Genomic DNA, 20,356 nt, shown 5'->3' with positions numbered 1-20,356 from the left:
ATTTAATCTATTTAGAACCTTCATGTGCTCATCAAAGGAGCATCAGGGGGAAAGCAAACCTGAATATATAGAGAATTTGGATTTCATAGGTCTGCCATGCCAGTTTGGGGATAAATGGGACAAAGTGTCCTATTGCTTTGTTTAGTAATAAACTGGCCATATATTTGGGTTTTTAAGATATGGAGGAGGGAGTTATACAGAAATGTTTTATAATGCACTTGAAACTCATCTTTAAAATAGATGTTTTCATGCAGAAGGTGGAAAGGCTTGAACCTGCCACAGCAGCTCCAAGCAGGTGTGCCTTACCAGAGCGAGCAGGTTTATCCTCTCTAGCTCAGAAAAGGTTAGGTAGCTTGGGTTAAGAAACAGAATTGAGAAATCTCAGCCTTTAAAATCCAAAGCCTTAATGGTCTGAAGAGAAGGACCTGTTCATAAGAAGTACTAGGAACTGCTCAAGAGACATTGCAAATGTTGGCACTTGTGGGTCTTAAGTACTTTTTAACACCTTGAAGAATTGGCCAATACATTATCTTTTTAATGCTGTATATGATTTTTATCCTGACCTTCTCCTTTAATTAAGGCTTATTTCAACAGGGGAGCCATTGATTCAGTGAAAGAAAATGAACTCTGTAATCTGCTTTCCCCAAATTGAACTTATTTTTATTACTATTAATTGCTGCCACTTACTTCTTGTGATGTTTTAACTGCTTGGATTTATTAAAACAATCATAGGATTTGCTATTATCACTTGAGAAATGGGAAGGACAATGATGATTTACGGATGACCCAATGATTTTAAGCTGGTATTACTCCAGATTCAAAGATTTATGCAAACTGACTCCACTGTGTAAGTAGATGAGAGTCTCACTCTCCCATTTTCTCTCCCCTAATAAACCCCAAGAGACTGCTAGCCTGTAACAGAGGACATGGAGATCCCTGATTTTGCAAAAGAGGGATAGTTTTGGTCTGAGTGCTGCTTTATATCCATGAAGTTCCCTGTTAGCTCTAGGAAGGTTTTGTTGGTTCAAATAGGACTAGTGTTTGGAGTTGTTAATACCTCACTGTGCAACTTGACCCATGTTTGTTTGTGGAGAGTTGCAGTGATCTTTGTGAAGAACTGAGACAATGGGGAAGCTTAGAAAGCCAAAGCAGAAGAGGGAGATGATCGAGCAGAAAGGAAATGAGTCAGACTGAGTCAGCAAAAGGAGAGAAACATAAAATCCCAGATTGGGGATTGGTTTGGGTTGAAGGCACCTTAAAGATCATCTAATTCCAACCCCCTTGCCATGGAGAGGGACACCTCCCACTATCCCAGGTTACTCAGAGCCCCATCCAACCTGGCCTTGAGCACTTCCATGGATGTAGCATCCACAGCTCCTCTGGGCAACCTGTGCCAGTGCCTCACCACAGTGAAGAATTTCTTCCTGATATCTGATCTGAACATCTTTTCTCTCAGTTTGAAGCCATTCCCTCTTGTCCTGTCAGTACTACTCCTGTGAGAAGTATCTGTCCACCTTGCTTGCAGGATCCCTACAGAAAGAGGGAGAGGTGGTGACAAATCGCTAACGCTGAAAACAAACGACAGGATATCAGGCAGGAATAATTGGTCTAGATGGTGGAAATGATTAAAAAGTTTGACCAGTTAGAAAGTGATTGGAAGAAACATTTACAATCCAATTAATTAACTAGGGCAATCAAGCTTAATCAGATAGTCACTCAATCAACCAGACTGAACTAAGTGGATAATCTGTTGAACCGGCAAAGAAACCAAGTGAGGGAAATGCACTGAATTGTCAAAATTTAATGAAATGCACAAGAATTAATCCATTAACATTTGAAATTATTAAAAGCAAAAATAAATATGTAGGATGCTCAGATGGAAACTACTCTCTTTTAGTGGCACATCTCACCAGAGCCTCAGAGGCATTAATGAGTAAAATAGGTTTTAGGAGATGAAGAACAAAACTGAAGATAATGTGGCACAATAAGGAAAGATGATATTCTGTGTTTGTTTGAAAACGAAATAATGCTAACAGCAAGAATCTAATTTTTTTTAAAGCCTGCTTAAGTGTCACACATACAAATGGTGGGTACTGGGGTGGTCACCGCTTTTCTGTAGTAGTGCAGTACATACAAGATTGAAAAAAGGTGTAATTCTTCCTTTTTCTTCACAGGGCAGACTCATTAAGGTTTTGGCTCAGGGCACTTCTGTACCTCAGGGCTTATCCTCTGAGAAGTTCAAGTCCAGCTTGGCTTCTGTGTCTGAGAGGTCTCACTGTAAATCTGCCCCAGTCATGCTATAAGACCCTGTCCAGCTCTTTTTGTCCAAAGCCTTTCCCTTCCTGGCTCAGGAGCCCTGCTGCCTTTGTCCTGCTGTTCTGTTTCTGCCGGGTCTACTGCAGTCAGCTTTCTGAGCAAACCAATTGCTAAATCAACCTACAGACTTTTTTTGACAATCCTGCACTGTATCCAGCATGGGAGAGGTGTGGCACCTTGGTGCCAACACTGAGGGATACAGTGACAGTCTCCAATAGAGCAGCTGAAACCAAAAAGCCTCAACCTTGCAATTCCAAATCAAATTCATGGCCCATAAATAGAAATGACAGCTGAATAAAACTACTGCACTGGGGTTTTGTCCCCTGAAAAGTTTAAGAATCTTTAAAGGGGAGCTAAGTTTTCTGAAAAGCAGTGAATGCCCTTTTAACAAATGAAAGTCCTTTATGCTGTATTTGGAAATTCACAACCCGTGGCTGCCCATGAGAGTCTCAGGCAGTATCATTAAGCCTGTATGTTGCAATTCTTTTACTCTGAAGTTGCAAAAAACGTGGGGAGAGAGAGCAGTGTTTAAAAGCTGCCAGGTGACTTTGGAGCACAAATTAATGGGAACCACACTCCTTAGTCCCCTAGGAGTTCTCAAAAATGCCATCATTACTGCCTGGCACTGAGACATGCCTTCCATCATGAGGATGAGAAGGGAGGCAGCTTTACCAAGTGCCTCCATAAATGAGGTGTACAGGGCTTTTATGAATTGAGCCTTTGAAAGCCCTGCTAGCAAGGCTTATTGATCCAGAAGTCACACATGGATGGCAAGATCTTAAATTGCAGTCAGTTTTTATTACATGAAAGAAATTTTAAGAACATACCTTTTCCCCTCCCTCCCTTTTTAAAATTACTGCCTGCTGAAGTTTTCTATAACTGGGAGGTTGCAAGCAATTAAATGAGTCAGCTGGATCCTGGGTCCAATTCCAAAAGTGTAATGTTCATGGAACATGATTGATGGAGTATCAGCGAATTTGTAAGCATAGGCAGAGGTTTGGAAATGTTTTTTCAGATCTACAAGGAAATATAAATATAAATTAGTCAACTCTGTAAGAAACATTTATCATGTTCCAAAAATATCAGTGGTAGATCTTTCATTTGATGTGAATACAGATGAACAGTGCTGCTCTTTGGATACCTAAAAACTTTGAGAGTTGAAAAGCAATCCATCTGGTTCTGTGAGATGATGGGTTGTGCCCTACTGGGATCCAAGCTATTTTGGTGGAATTGGGTGCACTACAATCCAGAGTAAATGTTTTCTTGTAAACTACAGAATATTCCTTGCACTTAAGCCCAAATGATGGACTTAAGTGGATCATAACCTAATCCAGCATTAGGTTATGTCGTATACAAAAACCAAAAAAAAAAAAGAAAATTATGAAATTTCAAAATTTCTGTAATATGATCGGTGTTTCTATTGATTTCTAAAAAGACACAAAGACACTGTTGTCTCTTTAAGCACCTCATGGAATAGGTGCATGTAGACATGTTCATGAGCATCAATTAATGAAGCCATAACAAAAGGAAAGCAGTTGCTGTAAGACCAGAAACATTAAGTGCAAAGTTTTGGCAACAGTGTTAACTCAGCCCTCCTGTGTACTCTTGTTGTACACATCAGTAACAAAACAGTAGCAAAATGACTCACCTGTCTGCAAAAATTGCCAAGTGGCTTAGACAGCCAAGAAAAGGAAGTATTTCTTCCATGGGAGCTATTTCCCAAAGCAAAGGAAGTGAGTAACTATGTAGTTACTTGTGAGGAGTTTCTGCCAGTGAAATTACTAAAGCACATTGCACGTCATCCCAATAATTGTTGGAGCCTCAACTGTTTGCATCAGCTTGGAGATCTGCCCCCACATATTTATCAAATATTATATTTATATATATATAATATATTTTGAAAAAGGAGGAGCCTAACAAGAGGTTTGATAGCAACATTGCTGATTTGGACTTCAGTTACTTCATCATTGCTCATCTCTTCACAGCCAAGAGAAGAGTCAGGTTTAAGTTACAGCTGTTCTTTCACTGCACATAGAGGAGGCTGAAGCTGCCACAGGATTTGTAATTATACATCTTGCTGTGCTGTTATATAATTTTTTTTTTTTAATTAACAACTGGTTAAGACAACTGAGAAATGGAAATAACCTTTTCTGTTCTATGTTGGAAAAGTTCAGTTCCAAGGGATGTTGTGTACTACTCATGTTTGCACAGAGTGCTTTGCCATGGTCTTCCATGTTTATGGTGTTTATCTTCTGTTTTCTTCTAGCTTCATCTTTGGAGCACCTCTAGCTTTCTCTGTTCCCAGGTGAAATCAGGCAGTTCCTCTCATTTGGACAAGCCTACTTCTGCTCTTTCCCTTTAGTCATAAAACATTCTTGCCTGTCTAATCTAATCACAAAACCTTTAGGGCAATTTTTATTCCATTATAAGTTTATATTGTAGTAAGTAGTCTTCATCTTAATTGTTGATTTGTAGAATGTGGACTAATTTGTGGCTTCATGTAGCTCCCCTCAAATTATAATAAATGTGCTTCTTCTTGCTGGTTTTGTTCCTAGCAGTACCAGGCAGCAGCAGTAATGCATTACAGTTGAATTTCTCAGAACAATTCTCCCTGGTTCCTATGACTTTTTTTGATTTTCAAGTAAATGGTGCCTTTCTTTCCTGGACAATTAAGGTAATTGCTTAAACAAACCCAAAGTGTCATGATGAGGCAGATGCCACCAAATGTTAATCAGTCATGCAAAATAACTCTTCCTACAGTGCAAGCCCACCATGATACTGGTCTATAAACACTGCAGAGAAGTTTATTGTGGTTTCCATTTATTCATCTTGCTCAAAACAGTAGTCTCAGATGACATGAAGAAAGTTTCTTTTCCAGTTTACAGAGTCAAGCAATGCATTTGTCCCTTTCTCCCTATTTCTTTATCTTAATAGCATATAGATGACCTTTCTTTTAGCACCTCAACATTCTGCTGATGCTGCTTGCTTTTTTCAGTGTTTGAACAAAGGCCAGAAAATATTTTCAGTAGATAGAAGAAAAAAAATTCCCCTAAACTCAACTTGCAAAGCTAATTCAGTTTGCAGTTCTCAGTCTAGACCTCAACTGAACTGTCAGGGAATAAAATCTGTATAATAAACCAGTCATCTAATTCACAATATCACAAGATTCAATCTCCCTAGGCAAGATTTAGTTCAGACATTCAGGTGCTTTGTTGTATGAAGTTAGACAAGATGGTATTCATCTTTTGTGACTTCAGCTCTCTGAAAGTTAGGCATCATGTCAGAGCTGGTCTCTAGGGTCCCTCTGTAGTCAACAGAGAGAAAAAGAGGCACTTCAGAGGGCAATTCATTCCACCTTTAACATCATCGCATCATCAGAGTGTCAGAAAGGGGACAATGCTTTGGTTGAAGAATTGCTGTCTGGGATTTCTAACAGCACTATCCTTTTAAAGCCAGTGGGTGCTTTAATACCTGTAATCTAGAAGGTCTGCCCACCAATTTCTCACTTGTGAATGCATAGGGTCAGGTAAGAAATCTTTAACAAACAGATTCTCTATTGAACATTCTCAAGACTCACTGGTTACCACGCCAGATCAATCATTTTAAAGTAATTATTTTGCAGGAGTTTATTCAGAGTCTGTTAGAATAAACCCTGAAAGAAATTAAATGACTGTTGAGTGCAAGATTAATGTTGCTATCCAGGCATACTTTACAAAACCAGCATTGCCAAAACAGGCTTCTTTCATGCAGCTTTTACTGGGTGCTTCCAGTCAGACCGAGAAGCTTCTCTGCACTGGGAAACCTGTGTGAATTCAGCTCCATGTTTTTCAGCCTCTCTAGATATTTTATTAATGGGTCTACAAAAGAAGGCATATTTCTAAAAAAACCACAAACAGTTCTTTCTTTCACATTCAGGGAGGAACATTCAGATACAGAAGTGGTTTGTGAAGAGTGAAATGGGAGTTGGGAGCAGCAGAGCTACAACCCAGAGCCTTCTAATGGAGTCCTGTAGATCATATTTGAGACCCCAAATCAGGCTTTTTGCAAAATCTACTTCAATTGAGTTGCAATTGGAGATTGGATCCCATGCTGCTTCCCAAAGAGTGGTAATAGAAGATCCACATTAATTTTTCACTTACTTCCTTACCAGGAGGTGCAATTCCTTCTATTGCATTATCTTGTTTATTTTTATTACCCTTGTGAATGACTCTGTCACTTCTGTTTAAGCAGAAGCAGTAACTCAATCCCTTAATACAGCCTTAAACAACATTGCTTCTAAATGAGGTTAAGATCTATATTATATGCAGCATTTGTCTTGAACCTTAATTCAGCCTGCTTCTGAAAGGATATCTTGTTACATTCAGGAGTAAGTAATTTCAGATCCAGTTCCTGGTGATCATTGAGTTCTAGACTAAATTTCAACTGACAGGAATTCTTAGGCATGATGCACTGTTAAGATGCATGTCGGGGAATTTCTGTTCCATTATATTAATGTAATCAATGTTTCTTCTTTACCAGAAAAATTTAAATTATCTTCAGCTTTTTACTGAAGAGAAAATTGTACCAGGTGTGATGTTCTTTGGGGCTTTTTGTTTCATGACCATTCTGTTTTAATACTATTTTTAAAAAATAGCTTTAATAATTTCCTGTACATAACCCAATCCTTTTATTTCCATCTTTGATTTAAAGAGAGGTCCCTCTTGTGCAGTTCTAAATTGAGAGACAATTTCCTCAGACTTTGACCATACTTGCAGTTTCTTTTTTCCCATTCCCCTTGGTTTAGAAGCAGACTTGATCTGAATATTTCAGATAAAGACCAGGCTGTGTTTGAGTTTTCCCAAAGCTGCAAAGGTAAAGGGAGTTAGCAGCCTGATGTTCCACACTATGCCCTCTGAAAAAAGGAAAGGGAAGGGAAATACTCCCTCTTGCACAGAGTGCTTTACATGGTCTAGTAAGAACATTATAATGTATCAGAATTATCTCACATATTAGAATGATGGTTTTTAAAAGGGACTAGAGAACAGCCTTTCAGCAGGTCACATGAGTCTGGGAGTTGCTTCAACACAGACCAGAGAGCAGCTGTCACTTGGAAATGAGAGAGGGTCACAAAAAATCCTTGGGTAGGTAAGAATTGCTGTACTGGTGTCACCTGTCTGACTTTGCCTGAAATAAATTAGGGAGTAGTTGCACATGCTGCCTGATCAGCGGATCAGGAGGGAAAGCAGTGGTGAACAGATGGAGGCAATAACCTCTCCTGCCAATGCAGCTGGGGAAGGATGCCTACCTGCAAACCAGAGGGACTCACCTGTTCCACAGCTACAAATAACTCCAGCATCTCACCACAGTCTGCTTTAACTCATTAGTGCTGACAGCTGTGAGCTGAAGTGGTGCTGCTAAGGCCGGAGCCTTGCACTGCCAGGAATTTTGGATGCTCTCACCTTGTGAATTTGTGACAGTGCAGCTGAAAGTACTTGGGGGTCTGTTGACTCACAGTGAGCAACACCCAGAGAAAAGCACAAGAGACAGACTCTGCCTTGTTTGCAGTATTTGGGGCAAATACATCTTCTGGGGCAATTCTTGCTGCAATTTCTTCAAGAAGGAGCTCTGTATTTTACCAAGTCTGTAAGACTCAGAGATGGGTGTTTCGTCGAAGTATCATTTTTGAGAAATACATTGTGTTTGTAAAGCAGCATCTCTCTACCTTCAAGTGTGTGCATCCACTTAAAAGATATTTAGGTCCAGACTTGGTTCTGTTATGTTTCTTTTGCTGTTTTCCACCACAATGAAAAGCAATTTCCATTTGGATTTTGGAATTCTGAGCAGTATAAAGTAACTTTGATCAGAAATTGGAAGTGTCTTTTCATAATCTCATCCTAAAACTGTAACAGATATTCAGTGTTTCATCTACAGAAAATTTAATAACTTAGCCAGCATCAAAAATTGTTTGACACCAAATATGCATTGCTGAGTGAAAGTAGTGATTTATAACATTGCATGAGAGATGTTAGTATCTAATTTACTGCATTAATCAGTGAATGCCAGATCAGTTTGCAGATTGCATGTAGATCAGTTTAATCTGTCATCTTAATTGTCAGTGAATTTTTTAATGTTGAGTTTACTTTAACTGTTTTCCACGCTGTTCCTCACTGAGATGGAAATAGCAATATAATAACTCTCCAGAGCCCACGTGAGAATGTTCAGGCCTCATGGCTGGTTTTGTGCTGCTTTCCACATCTGAGGTTCCCTCAGCCAAAGCTGAGTTTTGCTGACACTTCCATGGCTTGATGTGTGCCAAATGGGGAGAGCATTGTCAGCCCCAGTATGGTAAAAAGTTGTGTCTTTGGTGCTCTGAGTGAGGAGATTTCAGGGAACAGGACAGAGCTGAAGTGACCCAGAGCTCTCTCAGACATGCTGCACTAGCATGGCAGTGGCTCCAGTGATTCTGTCACCCTGTGCTTGTGACCAGCATTTGGTGACACACTTGGCGTCACCTTTCACTTGAGAGCTTCCATGGTCTTACATGGGGTGAGCGGCATGCTTATATATATACACACATATATATATATATATATATATATACACATAAATTTTTATAATAAATATATTCTATAATTTATATATAACTTTATTATATATATATTATAGTTTTCTAATCTATATATTCTATTATTTTTATTATATACATCTATACTAGCTTGTTTTTATTCTAGCTCATTCAAAAAGCAACCTGGTGGGCCAAAGCTATTCCAAGTGCAGACTTAATATGTGTCTTTGCAAAGCAAAACAAAAAAAAAAATTAATGGAAGAAAACAAGTTTTCACACCTTCTCCCTGGATTCTAGGAGGGTTTTTTTATTGGAAAATATGTTAAAAGGCATAAAGAAACCATGAAATATATGAACTGAAAAAAATTTTCAACAATAGCAAGTTTCCTGAAGCTAACCAATGTTTTATTTCAGGTCAAATATAATCTTTTGAAGTACTGCTGAGCAAACATTTTCCTCTACAGGAGACATTTTCATTTTAGATAGCTCTTAAAAATGAGATTTTTTTTTTCTGTGAAAAAAATTATGCTATTCTAAAAAGTAGCAAGGCCATATATTCCCCACAAAATGGTTTTTTAGGGTGTTTTTTCTGTCACAGCAAAAAGAGACTTATCCAAGATCTTTGTCAAGCAAAGAGGCTCATCCAAGGTCACAATAGAAGAGCCATTTTGGAAATCCTGACGATCAGATTCCTGACTGGATAGGGCAGCATTTCTGCGGGTCATTTGCTAGCAGTGCAAGGCCCCTGCACACACAGAGGGAGTCTGGTTTTGAGGACCCCAAGAAAAGATGCTTGGTCTGCTGTTTTGGAGCTGTTTTGTGCTCTGTTCTTGATTATTTAATTCTTTCTTCATTTCACTGAGTACTGGGGAAAGGACACCAGGCTTTTTATTTCCAAGAATACCCAGGATGACTGATAAGTTGGATTTGGCACCCTGTCTCTGCCAGGTCTCAGTTCCCTGAGCTGCCCTCCTGCTCTGCTGAACAGAGAATGCAGCTGCTGCTGCTGTGAGCCCAGAGGCCTCTGAGCTTTCTGACCCTGTCACCACCCGTGGGACCTTGGACCATTGATTTTATCCACATTAGATGCTAGGGCAAGGCACTTTCATCATCTTTGTGATACCTCATTGACAGACTGTTTAAAATTATATTGCTCACTAAAAAGCAGCAGTAATGACCTGTGGGATGGGAAGGAAGGGCATGGTCCAAGCGGAGCTGAGAGCCTTTGCTGTAAGTGCAGCTGCACAAGAGTCCTGCTGCTATCTCTCAAGAGATCCTGGAAAAGGAGGCAAGGCATTTTTCCTGGGGGAAGGAGTGGGGCAGTCCATTGCTGGTATTTCAGTAAATTTTCTGTATGAAGATTCCCTGTGTCCTACGGGTTGCCTTCCTGGCTTTGAGATACTGCAGTGCTGTAAGCCAGTGACGTTCTTTATGGTGGTGAACTGCATCCACATCCCATTAAGTTAAAGCCCTGGGAGAGCTGGAAGTCAGGTGTTTTAACTATTCTCTTTGTGAAAAATATATAGTGGACATTTAAAACCTTTGCACCCAGTATAACTTTACTATAGCACCATGGGCAGCTTAAGGTGAATGGAAGTGCAAATACAGTGACCAGTGGGGCAGAGTAGGAAACAGGAGGAGTGCCTGTCCCCTAACATGGCTGCCCCTGTCCAGACAGCCCCTGCCAGAGAGAATTCCTAATGAAATGTGTACAAAAATTTATGTCAATGATTCCTTGGGCTATTAAATTGATACTTCAAGATCAAATGTAGACACATGCAAAGTAGCTTTGAGGTCTCCCCTAGTCTATTTTATGGCCAAAAGAGAGTTTGGTGGTTCTTTTTTGATTATTTATTGCATTTGTGCACTTTGTACTGTCAAGTGAGTCCTGTCCAATACAGCTTGTTTACTGTAACCCTCTCCTAAACTGGTGGTGTTTTTTACCAATACCTTCTTTGAAAAAGCACCATGATCCTGTAGGTGTTTGGTGGAGTGTACACATAATTTCGTTGCTTCTTGTAGCTGGTAAATTGGTTTATGTTTCTCTTTTTTTAATTCCTTGTACACCTAATTATTTTTTGATTGCCAGTCATTTGGAATTCTGTGCATGTGTGGCTGGGTATTTGAGGGTATTCTACTACCCCTGCCTGCCACAAGACCAGAATAACCCCATTTACTTTGCTGTGGGGCTACCATTTCATATTCTCTTTTTGTAATTTGTTTTTTTACCAGAATGTTTGTTTGCTAGGACTTGATGAAGAGCTGTGTTTCTTCCTGATTCTTTATTTTGTATAATGAATTGTTGAACAGTTGTAAAGGATTTGCCTTCCAGGAAGAGATGCATTTGCATTTTATAAATAGATTTATCTAAAGTCAACAAGGTGTTATGGTTTGCTGAAACCTACCCAGCTGGGAGGAGCATTTTACATAATAACAGCAGTAGCAAGTTTGTGAGAATTTAATACTACTGCTGACAGTAATTAAGTGATTAATTAATGGCCAGCTGAATAAGTGAGCAAAATGGGGGGGAAATGGGTTGGAAAAATCTTGAAGGAGAGCTTGCACTAAACAGAAAGTTTATTGACAAAAAGGATATAAAGGGATATTTTGGGTAGACATACACTTTATGGTAGCAAATTTAAAGATGAGAGCTGCTAAGAAAATGCTTGAAGTAATTGTATGAAATCTCCTGAGAGTTGATTGTACCATTTATTCATTGAAGGGTAAAGGTTTTAGAGAAAACCTAGAGTCAGAGAGGGAGGGAGAAGTCATGGTCTGTCTCCTTGATCTGTCTTTACTCGTAGCAAGAGTTTGTTAAAATTCCTATCACTGCATTTAAAACGAGTTCAAGAGCCATTTTTAATATTATGTAACTACTCCATTTTTAGTCTAACTGCTCTACTGCTGCTGGCAGCCCACAGGCACCTCAACCCTGGGGCATGGTTATTCTCTGTACTGATACTGGTCAACTCTTGCAATCCTCTCTGCATCTCCTTATGCTTTTGGAAAGTGATCTCATGTGGAAAGCATTAATCAAAGAGTCTGTCAGCATGCCACAAGAGAGTAGAGTCTGCCTGAAACCAGGGTGGTAATGTTGGAATTGTAGTGTTACTGCTTTTTCCATTTTTCCCTGATATCTTCAGTATGTACCTTGGCTTACACAGAGCTACTCGCTTTGTTATTCACTGACACCTCTTTGTTTTCAGTAATTGTTCCCAATTTTCCTAAGTTTCATGCACATTCAAAGATGAATAGAGGTCCTCAGGCAGAGATGTGGACTCTAGGCAGGAGTCTTCTCCAGGCTTTTTTTGATGTTGTGGGCCACTGACCTTCAGCAGCTTTGCTCCTGGGATAATGCCATTGAAGCATAGCAGGGCCTTGGAGCACAGCCTGGGACACAAGCACACAGGGCTGTGCTGGCCCTCTGTCCCTCTGGACTGGCTTCAGAGCACGAAGATGTTGGCAGTTGTTGGTGTATCCAGCTGGAAGAGTCACCCCTGGCTCACTGCACCCATGACTGGCTGGTGCTCAGTGACGTGTGGAGATGGGGGGACACCGAGAGTTTCCTTCCCCAGAACTAAAAGCTGGGAGCATCCATGCCCATGGAGTCCCTCCCTGTGGTGAACCTGTTGTGTGCAGCCACTGCTGTCCCTCACAGCAACAGTTCAGGTGCAATTTCATTTTGCCCATTCTTTGTGGGTTTGAGGTATTGTTGCTCACTTTTCAAACAGAGTGGAAATCAGCTGCTTGATGACAACTTGTTGCCTTCCCACAACCGCAGAAGTTGGCACAGTGGAAAGGGGCACAGCAGGAAACTTACTTCTCCAAGCAAGCTTCTGCTCCTACCTGGAGCAACAATTGCTCTTCCACTGTGGGGCCACTGCTTTGCGCAGTGAGGGATTGGCTGTGGTGTGGGGATGAGTCCCTGCCCTCTGCTGAGGGACCCCATGTGCATGCTCAGGGCTGTGCTGATTTGTGATATTCCACCTGCCACCCCCAGCAACCCATCTGTACTAAGGCCAAAAACCTTAATGCTGCTGACAGCTAAAGCAGAGAGACTACTTAAAACACTTACAGAAAGAGAATTGCATTTTAGGAATGAAAAATCTCATTCCTACCTAAAATGCTGTTTGAATACAGTTAAGCTTCATATCTTTATTTGTGTTTGTCATGACATATGAATATTCCTCTCTTGTTAACTGGATTGGCAATGCTAAAGGAGAGCTTGCTGAGATTCTGCAATTGCATGATTAAGGAAGAGGTTATATCTTACCTGTGTGGAATCAGCTCTTGATGAACTATGAAAATATTCTTCAGTCTCTTCTTTTTCCTTGAATCTGGACATCTTCAGTCCAGCTGGTACAGGAAGCAGCAGGAGTCAGAGAGATTGTGTGGTTTGGGCAAATTACAGGCTCATTTAGGTGATTGAAATTGGTTGACAAGTACCTCAGTTTGATCATCTTCAAATGTTATTGATGTTCGAAGTCTTCTTGCTGGGCTGTTTTTAAGAACCAAGAATTGAAAAAAATCTGCTGTATATAGTGTCAGTGTTGGTTGTGCTTGGAACTGCAGAACTGGAAGAGGCAAAGATAACACTTTAATAATTGAAAATGGATTTGAACTAAGCCTCCTAAGAAGCAAAAGGTGGAAAATTACATGTATTTCCTATCTAATCAGCTCTTACAGTTTCCCCAAGAGGCAGGAATTGGAAGGACAATTTTCTTGTCTTTTCTCCAGCAGCCTTGTTTTATTTCACATTCAGTTCCATGTTTGATGCTGAGGTAGGACCGGTGCTAAATCTGCTCCTGTTGTCTGTAAATAAGCTTAGAGATCTTTACCACCTCATGGTTTTGTCAGCATTCAACTTTCAGTGAGCCAGCAATCAGTCTGCTGGTGTTTCCCATGGAAAAGATTGTTCCCTGGTAAGATCTGTTCTCTAAGCCTATTCAGGCCCAGAAAAGTCTGATGGGAATAGCAGAGGCTAATAATAGATATTACACCTTTTTATTTTCCCTCTACAATGTATGAATTTTGAAAAATCCACAGGAGATCACAGAAAAGGGGGTTTTGGTTTTGTTTTTGTGGGGATTTTTTGGGTTTTTTTTTTCTTTTAACCAGCTGCTTACTGTTACAAATATATGGTATTCACTTGTTTTAGGAGAAACATGAAACCTAGGGGAGAAGTTTTTTGTTGGTGTTTTTTTAATCTCACAAAAATGCAGCAATACCTAGAAAGATGCAATGTATCTGAGAGAAAAGATAAACAAACAGCAAATGCAGCCTGATACTGAAACAAGGGCAAGGAAAAGCAACCAAAAGAAATGAGATTTGGGATTTTAATAAAATTACTCTATCCCACTGGATTATTCTAAGTCAGAATGCTCATATTTATGGATGAAAGCCTTAAAGATCTACTGTGTTTGATGAAATTTAAAAAAGGTCCAATGACTGTGTATGCACAGTATTTCATACAATATGTATTCTCTGTCTCTTTTGGCCCTTTTCAATTCAGTAGATGCCACAGAATATGTAAGTATCACTGTGGGATGGAAATCACACTTTCATTATAAAGTTCACTGCTGCTGTTTACTTGTTTGCTGTTAATTTTTGGATGTGCAGTTGGAGCTGCTTATTGACTGGTAACAAAACACCAGAAAAATATCTATGTTACCATGAGCCCTAGCAAAAAAAAGCCAAAAGAAGCAGCTATATTTTGTGCAGGATTTAGTTCTAGGGGAAAATATTATCATGTCATTTACTGCACTTAACAATTTTGGTGAAGACCCTCAGCCAACTTTCCTAATTGAAAATTGAGAGAGTGTGAAATCCATCTAACTTTCTCTTTCCACATTCTTATTTCATTATAGTTTTTAAAGGAAGCTATTTTTCTCTGTAAATTCAGGGAAAATGCATCACATCAACACTATTGTTGGAAAGTCATTCAGTCAAAAGGTAGGAAAAGGAACTCGACCTGGTCAAAAACATTTCTGAGAGGACACAGAAGGCCTGGATACTCTGAATGCTGCACAACTCTGGAGAGAGTTCTTGCTGCTGAAAATGTGGCAGTGAGCAAGTGCCAGCTCCTCAGGTGTGCTGAGAGCTCTCTTCTGTGTAAGCAATCCTGCTGGCATTAGGCAATGCTGAAGGAGCAGATGTTTGAAATTTGTGAACTAAACACAGCATCCCTACTTGGAGGCAGCAGAGAGGGAAAGCACATTGGAACTGAGCTGGATGAATTATTGGCATGAGCGTGTTCCAAACCAGTAAGTTCCCTCTTGAGTTTCCTGTCCAACATTTTATTTTTGTCTTAATTCAAGTGTTTTCAAATTTCTGGGGTTTATGACAGCATTACTCATGCGTTGAAACCCCTAAAGTCAGTTTTCTAACCTAGAATTGATTTGAATTTTTTGCTCTGTGAGAACTTTGGGTATTTTTATTTTCTGGTTAGATACATTTTGAAATGTTGACAATGTCTTTGAGACAAAAATTCTGTCTCTACATTTTCTCTTCTTGTAGTAGCTCACTGTGGGAATGCTGCGCCCTTAGTCTGCAGGGCAGGGGGTGCTCTCTCAATGGGAATTTATTTGCTGCCCTCTGTCCTGCCTTCATCAAAGGTGTGTTCATTTTATACTGTAAATTATTCAAGCTGCACTGTGAAGACAGAGTAAATAATTTCCTTACAGGTTTTTTTATGCCTGTTATCATAGCATCTCAGTTCCTTACAAACGTTAATGAAATGAACATCACAGAGCTCTTGTGATGAGTTTATTCCCATTTATGTTTAGGAAGTGAAGTAAGAAGATTAAAGGCAGTTTATGTAACTGGAAAAATGGGAGAGCTTTCAGGCATTTACAAACACTGGCTGTTTTTTCTGCCTGTAGCAGGCAGTCTAATAAAAAAGAGAATATTTCCTCCTACAAGTGCATCCTTAGGCAATGATAGTAACAGTAACAATGTTGTTGCAAATATTAAAGACAGGAATTATGAAGTATTGACCAACTTTGACTTCCTGGTGTGAGAAACATGTAATCCAGTCTTTTTTCCAAAGCATTTTTGAGGACAATGTGTTTTCCAAGTATGTCTCTCACTGGTCTCATTTGCAGCTGCAGCTACTCGGGTTCCTTGCTGATCTGGATACAAGCGTCCTGGGGTGGGTGGCTGGAAAATGAGAGCAGTGTAGCTTGCTGTGAAAGTTGTGATTTATGTGATCTGCCCTGTATCATGTGGAGTTCAATGGCCATTTGCCAAGACCCTCAGACATGAACTTATCTTTCACTTCTCTCACTTTCTTTCCTCCTTTATTTCATAGCTCCCAACTTCTCTAATGGTGAAAGCATGGGCATTAGTGACTTGTATCAATAGCAAATTTACTTTGTCCTGGAATATGGCTATCCTCAGCACAAAGGGAGCCAGCAGCCTTTGAATGTCTGTGTTGCTGGAGAACAGGAGATAAAAAGTGAGGAAATATGTAGCCATCAGAAATGGCAAGTCATGGAAAAATCAATAATCAGAAACCCCCCCAAATTCTCACTATCCTTTTATAGCTAGACAGCAGCTCTTCTGTTTTCACACCACCTTTCAATCTGCCAAGTAATGTTTTTTGTAAATATCTGAGTCAAAGCTTTGAACTCAAGCCAAAGGAGGGGCAGGAGAAATTGAAAAGTTAATGACAAATACTTGTGACAGACACACATCATCAACAAGGTTGTACAATCCCAGATTTTTAGTGACATTTAGTGGAGGCACTAAACTGCAGCACTAGCCCATTGGAAAACATTTTTTAAGAGATGTAATCAAATAGTAGGAAACTTTCTGTTTTGAGAGGTAAACACATAGGGTTAGATAAACATGGGTAGGTATTTTTTGCTACATATATGCAATTAAAAATGGAATTTTTTCACATTGTGGGCATATAGGGTCTTGCCTTGAGAACCACTGAAATAAATTCAACTCTGTACAATGGGGCTCCTTAAGGATAGCCCAGAGAGAAGCTGCTTGCTGGTAAAATGTGACAAGACTGTACATTTATCCCAGGTCTTTGGAATTTTTGCAGAGTATAAATGAGACAATTTTTAAACCGCAACCAAGTACTGTCGTATTAAGCTCTTCTGTTTTAATGTGTCCTCAGCAGGAGTGCTTCACCTGACTGTGTTTGTCCCAAAAGCTTTTGGTAGAATTAAAAATTATGGTCTAAGAAGTTGAATGTAGCATGTGAAGGTATAATTATGTTCAGCTTCATTAAGCCCTGCATGATAATTAGGAGCATAGCCAGTTTGCCAGATAAGAGATATTTTTGTGGATGCTTGCAAGAATTTCTTCTTCATCCCACCTGGCCAGGTGTGGTGGCAGGAAGACAAAGTTTCCCCTTTTGCAGTGATCAAACACCAGGATCTTTCTGGCCAGGTTCCTCAGAGACAGACTCACCAGAGCTTGCCAGCACACTGTGATTCCTCTGCTGGTGAAGGGACAGGGAAGGAGAGAAGAGGAAACCCAAGTCAGAGAAAATCTGTTGAGAATTGAAATATGTCCCCTTGGGTGTCAGTGTGAGCAGAAAGTTGCTGATCCTGCATAAGCAAAGCCACATGATTTTCCTCTTTCCATCCTGATAGAGGAAATGGAAAGCAAGTCCAAAAGCCTGGGCAGGAAAGATCCCAGGCTGTCATTTGTCTCCAGGCTCTGGTACTGGATTTGAACACTGCCAGGGCTGGACTGTGCTGAGAAGCAGGACCTGTGAGGTACAAAGTCAGCTCTTGTTCCCCAAGGAGTTGTTTCTACTTTTCTACTTTCAATTTAGAGCCTGAAATGCCATTTATTTAATGCTGCTGTTTAAATAATGATTTATAAGCCTCCAAGCCAGCCGTGGTACAGCTTAATTACTGCTGTAATTTATGGATGCCACTGGCTACATAAACACTGCTGTAAATATAAAGGATGTCTCCCACAAATTTTACTCTGATACTTATTTGATACCATTCATTTTCCTTTCCCAACACGTCTTCTGTGTGTGAGTTGAGGCCACTTCAACAATCCAGGTCATTCTGGTTCACTTTGCCAGGAGCAATTGGGTCTGGGAACTGAAAAGATCAAACGTCTGTTTTTCTTGCAAAGTATTTTAATTAAAATTTGAGTTTCCTTGAGCTTGGATGCAAACATCTGCATTAAGTGGTCCATTAAAAGGATTATTTGTATTTGGGCTTTTTTTGGTTATCTATTTGTTTTACTAGTTAATCATCTCCTTTCTCCAATTCATTTTGCCTTTGTGCTCACAGTAAGCAAGCAAACAAGATAGGAATAAATCATGCACTGTAACAGAGCCCAGCCATTCCCCGGGCTGCAGCTTTGCTATTTGTGTTCTCTAACCTATACAAGGAGCATGTATATATTGGTCTAATGCAAATCTGAGCTAATTCAAGCCCTGTCTCCAAAGAGATGAATGAGCATGTAAATGTGCTGCTTTGTTTTGGAGCAATAGCTCCTGGAATTGCCTGATTCCCAGTTGCAACTGACATATTTCAAATACTACAGTCAGTTGGCTTCGGGAGATTTGTGCCCCTAGGCTGCAACAAAAAACACCTGGGAAGACAAGTAGGTTCTCTTGAATGCCTTGGTTCCATTATAATTAGTGTTAATGCAGTTATGTGCTTGGAAAAGTGAGTGCCTTTAAAAAGTTGTAATTAATTGAGTAAACAGAACAAGCCCATTGCCTACAATTACCACTCCTCTGAATCTCTGTGTATCTCTGCAGCTGCTGAAGTAAAACACGGACATTGCTGAAAAGATCGCAGATAAACTGAGTGGGACATGAAAGCTGGTGCTAAACATGGGCTTCAAAACCATCTGTGGGCTAGTTCAGAGAGACAAGAGTACTTCTGAATTTCAGTAGAACTTAAGGATCTTTAAAAGAGTGTCATGATGTTGCTGACTCATGGAAGTGCTCTCCTAATTTTTCTTTGGGTGGTTCTACCAACAACCGAGTACTATTCATGCTCACTGCATGCCTCTAGGAGAAGGGATCACCTACTGAGTTACCAGGGTCCCTTCTCACAGCTTTGTAGTGCTCACTTGCACATTTCCTGAGCCCCACGTGTCTGGCTTGTGGCACATGAAGAGCTTTGCACTCACCTAGGGAAGGCTTTCAGAGGTGTCTCTGAGGGTGCATTTTTTGTAGGAAGTTCAGCAAAGCCAAGGAAGATGCCATCTCACTGCCTTAAACCCTCACCAAGGAGCCCACAGAAATTGTCAGCAGCCAGCTCCATGTTACTTGGGCTATTTTTCCTGCAAAGCTTCTCCTCTCTAGTCATGCCTTGACCCAGACTGGAATACAAGGGCATTGTACAACCTGTATGTGGCAAGCCAGAATTGCTCTAAGGAAGGGAAAAAAATCAACCTGACAATAACACAGAGCACCCTTTTGAGGATCTATCGTCCTTTATTAATAAAGTTTGGCATGTATTCCCCCCACTCCTGAATGATTTGCACCATAAAATAAGCTGGAAGAGAAATAGTGGTTGTTTTCCTACATGGTTCATTAATTTTTAGTTTTGGCAGGCAATATAAATAAAAGTATCAAGTGCATATCTAATTGAATCGCCAGTGATTTCCAACTCCCTGTAGTACCAGAGAACCAGAGAACAGGATGTAGCTGCACTGTTTAGTGAGCATGGATGAGTTGGGCAAACAATGGCTCGCTCTGCCCAGAGGCTTTGGTTTAATCTGGAGCATTTATCCATTTAATATGAGACAGGGCAGTTATTGCTGTAGTGGGGAATTCACAGATCTCTTTGTTCTGCCAGGCTTGTCTTCCAGCAGTGACTGGAGCATGTCTTGGCACATTCAGGAAGGTGTCAGTGAACTGTACCACACTCAGACTTTTGTGGAAGGAACTCTGGCATTTCTCAATGCACACTGACTTCAAGATGTAACTGAATTAATTCCTGCCTCCTTCATGTGTCTGATCTAGAGCATGGACCTCTTAAAAAAATTATATATTTTAAAAAAGAAGGCTTTGTCCTAAGTATCATCTCAAAGGACTTGGGATGAGAGAGTTCCTACAGTAAGGAAAATTATACCTGTCAGGCTACTTGATACCTGACTTCTCAGCTGTCAGGGGAATCAAGTGCTTCCAGAAAAGGATGGTCCTTAGAGAAAATTGCTCGGGATCATTTCTGAGTGGATGATATTGACCTCTAATTGTAATGTTTGATGACCTCATTTCATGAGAGCTGTCTCCTTTGCACACTGCTGGATGTCTTTTGCTGCTTAGCACAGGTAAAATGAGCTGGTGACTTCTGTCTCTGGGTGGATATAGGCTGCTGTGGGCTCAAGGGAGTGCAGGAGCAGGAGTAGGCAGAGAAGAGAAAGAAAAGTACAAGTAGAGATTGAACTGTTTTCTCTCCTAAGGGGAATATGACAACACAATACACCTAAAGCAAAGGTAATGCATGCTGCCAAAAGAGCATGATGAAAGTTTGTGCTCTTTCTAAATCCTGTAGCCAT

General features: G+C 40.2%; 1 protein-coding gene across 2 annotated transcripts in view; it reads left to right on the top strand.

Annotated features, from left to right (window-relative positions):
• Window positions 1–20,356, top strand: part of ALK (ALK receptor tyrosine kinase) — a 307,502-nt gene that overhangs the window by 208,513 nt on the left and 78,633 nt on the right. The gene's annotated exons all lie outside the window — the stretch shown is intronic.

The sequence above is a fragment of the Melozone crissalis genome, unplaced genomic scaffold (assembly GCF_028551555.1).
Source record: "Melozone crissalis strain CALT ecotype California unplaced genomic scaffold, PUWL_Pcris_2 ptg000081l_1, whole genome shotgun sequence".
In the NCBI taxonomy this organism is placed as follows: Eukaryota; Metazoa; Chordata; class Aves; order Passeriformes; family Passerellidae; genus Melozone; species Melozone crissalis.
This window is presented reverse-complemented; position numbering and strand designations above follow the sequence as displayed.